Source organism: Peromyscus leucopus, chromosome 4 (assembly GCF_004664715.2).
Source record: "Peromyscus leucopus breed LL Stock chromosome 4, UCI_PerLeu_2.1, whole genome shotgun sequence".
NCBI classification, from domain to species: Eukaryota; Metazoa; Chordata; class Mammalia; order Rodentia; family Cricetidae; genus Peromyscus; species Peromyscus leucopus.
Window position 1 is genome coordinate 115,376,527 of NC_051066.1, and position 5,133 is coordinate 115,381,659.

General features: G+C 40.5%; 1 pseudogene; it reads right to left on the reverse strand.

Annotated features, from left to right (window-relative positions):
* Positions 1 to 3,979: 3,979 nt before the first annotated feature.
* LOC114702956 lies at positions 3,980 to 4,803 on the reverse strand (annotated as a pseudogene).
* Between the last annotated feature and the right edge of the window lie 330 nt (positions 4,804 to 5,133).

A 5,133-nucleotide genomic window follows, 5' to 3' on the forward strand; every position in this document is an offset into this window, starting at 1 on the left:
TATAATGTTACTTGTGTGTTTTTTTAAGGATGACCATTTGGTATTGAATAATCAATCAGTGTACTCTTCTCTGGAGAAGGTGATTTCTCCCACTCTCGGCAGGCATTCATTAGTTGCCTGTAGTTCTTTGTGTTGTGTTGATGCCTGGGGGCTTTCCCCACCTACTTTGTCTTAAGTGCATGCATGTGCGTATCTCATTGCCCACTTTTACAACTAAGCATGTATTTTTTTTAATACACCATACTTTACTTAGTAAACCTCTTCTTAGTAAGTCAAACGTGTTCCCTATTTTGACTCACTCTAAATTTCTTTACCTTGGCATAAATCAAGATCTTGGCTTTACTTGAGTAGTGGTTTCCTTAGGCTTCCTACCCTGGCAATGTTGAACTGTAGCTCCTTTAACTAGTGTGATCTGCTGAACCCATCACTAATTTAGGTACAGTGACTTTTGTTACGAAGATCATTATATGAATAGATCTTAGCCACCTAAGTACATTTCCTAGAGGTTCCTACAGGGGAAGAGGCAGCTGAAGACAAGTGACCTGTTACCATATCAACACCAAAAGCATTATGTTGTTTACAGATGCTAAATATGCCAAGCAGATTCTGGGATGGGAGAAAAAAAACCAAATATAGGTAAATTTTGTTCAATATTCAAAAAAATACAAGTAATGTAAGCACAGTTTTAGAACAAGGAAATATAGTGATCAACAAAAGAAAGAAAGAAAGAAACAGAGAGAGAGAAGGAGGGAGGGAGGGAGGGAGGGAGGGAGGGAGGAGGGAGGGAGGGAGGGAGGGAGGGAGGAGAAGAAAGAAACAAAACTGCCCCCAGTTTGATTATTTCCTGCTGTCTATTCCTCTTGGGTGTGTTTGCTTCTTTTTGTCTAGAGCTTTCAGGTGTGCTGTAAAGTTGCTAGTATTAGATGTTTCCAATTTCTTGATGTAGGCATTTAGTGCTATTAATTTTCCTTCCAGCACAGCTTTCATTGTGTCCCATAAGTTTGGGTATGCTGTGCATTCCTTTCATTGAATTCTAGGAAGTTTTTAATTTCCTTCTTTATTTCTTCTTTGACACAGTAGTCATTCAATAGAAAGTTGTTCAGTTTCCATGAATTTGTGGGCTTTCTGCTATTTCTGTTGCTGTTGAAATCCAGCTTTAATCCATGGTGGTCTGCTAGGACAGAAGGACTTAATTCAATTTTCTTGTATCTGTTGAGACTTGCTTTGACACTAAGTATGTGGTCAATTTTGGAGAAGGTTCCATGAGGTACTGAGAAGGTATATTCTTTTGTGTTTGGATGAAATGTCCTGTAGATATCTATCAGGTACATTTGGTTCATAATACCTGTTAGCTCCATTATTTCTCTTTCCGGTTTTTGTCTGGGTGACCTGTCTATTGGTGAGAGTGGAAGGGCTCATGGAGGGGTGCATGGATCTCCCCAGGAAGGGAAAATAGAAATTTCACAAGTGGACTAGGGGCAAGTGAGGTTGAGAACATGAGGGATCAGGTGGGTGGGAGGAGGGATGGAAAAAAAGAGTGATGAGAGAGATGACTGGAATGGAGGACATTTTCGTGGGTGAAGTTGAAACCTAGTGCAATGGAAACTCCCTAGAATCTATGAGAGGGACCATAAAGAAGACTCCTAGTAATGGGGGATACAGAGCCTGAACTGGCCCTCTTCTGTAAGCAGTCTGGCTTCTAATGGAAGAACTGGGACAGCAACCCAGCCACAAAATCTTTGACCTATAATTTGTCCTGCCTGAAAGATATGCTTGGGTAAAAGTGGCACAGAACTTGTGGAAGTAGCCAATCAATGACTATTCCAATATGAGACCCAAACCACAAGATGGAGCCCATGCTTGATTGACACTGCTTGGAAGCCCAGTAACAAGAAGCTAGATAGCCCAGAGACCTAGGATAGAACCACACAGGACTGGGGTGGGGGGAGTTAATGAAATGATGCCCAATAATATTCTGCTATACTAGACCAGAGCCTAGCATAATTGTTATCAGAGAGGTTTCATCCAGCAACTGATAGAGGCAAATTCAGAGACCCACAGCCATATATTAGACAGAGCTCTGGGAATCCAGCAGAAGAGGGGGAGAGAGAAATGTAGGAGCCAGAGGGATCAAGGACTCCACTAGAACACAGTCCACAGAATCACCTAATCGGTGCTCATAGGGGCTCACAGAGACTGAAGCAACAATCAGGGAGTCTGCATGGGTCGGACCTAGGTCCTCTGCATATATATTATGGTTATATAGCTTGGTGTTCTTGTGGGACTCTTAACAGTGGAAGCAGGGGGCTGTCTCTGACTCTTTTGTCTGCTTTTGGGACCCTTTTCCTCCTATTGGGTTGTGTTGCCCAGCCTTGATACGAAGGCATGTGCCTAGTGTTATTGTAACTGGTTATGCTATGTATAGTTGATATCCTGGAAGGCCTTCTCTTTTCTGATGGAAAATGAAGTATGAGTGGATTTGGGGTAAAGGGGAGGTTTGAGAGAGGAACTTGGGGGAGAGGAAGGAAGAGAAACTACAGTCAGGATGTAATATATGAGAGAATACATATTTTTAAAAATGTGAAAAAAATAGTAGAAAAAAAGAAAACTGTTTTTGATGTAATGGAAATATGGACAATAAATTCTAATAAGCACACTATTAGAATAGTACAAAAAAAATAAGCAAGTTGTGACCAGAAGAATATGAGGTGAGAGTGTAACTTTAGATAAGACAGTTTCCAATAAGGACCTGAAACGTAAGCTGAGCCCTGAGCTGCATTAAAGGGAGTGACAGTAAAAGTACAGAAGAGGAGTCCAACAAGAAAGTAAGTTCAAAGACCTAACATGGGCGTGAGACGGGAGGGTAGAGAAATGCAAGGCCAGAGGGGCTAAAACAAAATGAAGCAAATCCACTCATCTGCTACCCAAAGTTGGTTCTCAGAGGTCAAAATAAAGAATTGATATGTGTACTGAAGTTTTGAGAGTAAATTCAAGTTCAGAGTAGAGAGTGAAGGAGGAGAAAAGTGCCATTCAGAGAAGTAATCTTCAGAATAGAGGAGACGCAGAGCCACGAAATCAAGTTTCCCTAGTGGAATCAAAGTTCAGGAGGCCTGAGGACACACTGCCCTATGTTTGGCAGATGAGGGACTTTCCATCACAAAGCCAGTCTTCAAAGCACAGTCACCTCAGCCCTAAACTGTAATGCTAAAGGCCAGATAATTTACAATGTGGGGTACAAATAAAGCAACATGTGCAAAGGGCAGCAAGGTCACAGAACAGGAAAGAATCAGTTCACAAAGGAAAACTGTCTTCACTACATCTACTTGGGATTTTTAACTTAAAATTATTGAATATTTGAAAAACAACTGCAAAATTGACATTTGGATATAACTGTAGATACAAAATGGCAATGTATCTATGATGTTAAAGCATGCATTAAACATGAATTCAAAGACCATGAAATAAGCCACCATTCTTCAGCAATTAAGCAAAGAAAAATGCCTTAGGAACAGCACGGATGAGTTGCTAAGGACAGGCTGTTATAACACCGTTAAAAGAGAGAGAGGCAGAGTACAAATTGATGCATGTTGAGTTACACACACTGAACTGAACCTTTGGCACTAGGAATCAGAGTATTTTGTTGTATAACATTAAAACATATTATAAAAATGTGCTGTGTCAAAGGAGCACAACCACCAGCATTCAAAAGCAACCTGGCAATAAAACATCACAGCATGTCTGTCTGTTGTCCACCCATGAATGGCTCTGTAGAAACTTTGAAATGGAAAAAAAGAAAAAAGAAAAGAAAAAAGAGCCAGTATGGTTTTCTTCCTCTGCTTAAAACCAAACAGAAAACAAATGACAAATCTGCTCTACTTTAGCATCTTCAAAGTATATTATTTGTATAGAGAAGAACTAAGAACCATCCAGTTTATAGAGGTCTAAACACAAGTGAGTGAGGGCAGTGAGAGCACACCTCTCACGCCGCTTTCTGAGGGTACTCGGGAGCCATTTTGTCATCACTGACACTAAACAAAGTTGCAGAATTCACCTCTAGCTACTTGAAGAAGTTGTGATGGTAATTCAGCAAAAAAGCAAGGCTCTTCTCGTCTAGAGATGTATAGTCTAGTATTGCTCTTATCCCTACAAACGATCTTAGTAAACATGGCACTCAGTGCACCTGAGAAATGAGTGCTTGAGGAAGAGGCTAAGATGCCAGCATGCTGTGGTCTCTCAAACTTTCAGAGCAGGTGAGTACCCAACAATACATAGATGCATTCTTTTATCCTTGCCACAACTTCATTAACAGCATACACTTTATTACCTGTGTTTCCTCCAGACTTCTTATAATTTACTTATGTCTCTGGAAAGGAATTCACGTTCTTCTGAGCCAAAAGATAAGTAGTTGAGATAATCAAGTTCTTTTCATCAACAAGCCATGGGTTCAACTTTTTGAGAATTTTTAACCTCAGCTATACTGATAAACTTTTTTTCAACAGTTGGACCAGCTGGGCCCTTTCCCCACAGGAGACTGAGGTGCCTCATTGGTACTTCCATCATCTCCATGACCAGGTGTTTTCTCCTTGTTGGTTTTTGCTTTTGTGTCTCCAATTTTCCTGTTGCAGACCAGATGTCTTCTTTCCTGGAGCAGCCCATGTCATCTTGCCCTCTGCATATTATTCCTGATGGGCCTGTTTCTACACCTATTGGCACACTCTGCTTTCTGTAATTATGCCAGTGATTATTCCAACCACTGTAAGATATAAAGCATTTCACTTATTTGTCCATTGTGACAACTTTTACACACTTTGCTTTACAAAGAAATCTATAAAAGGAAAGCACTTCAGGTCTTGCTTGGACTTCATTTATAAGTCCACCAGCTCTTCGCTCTCCCACCACCCTGATTCTTTATACTTGTTTTTAAACAAATATTTAACTTTAGAATAGCTCTAAGATTACAGAAGAGTTGGGAAAGGAGCACAGAATTTCCATAAACCACAACCAGGTTCTCCTGGTATCAACATCATCCATTGGTGTAGTCATTTATCACAGCTTCTATACCAGCAAGAATACACATCCTTCCCTGAAGTCTATGATTCATTCATATTTCCTTTATCTGGGCCAAGATCATCT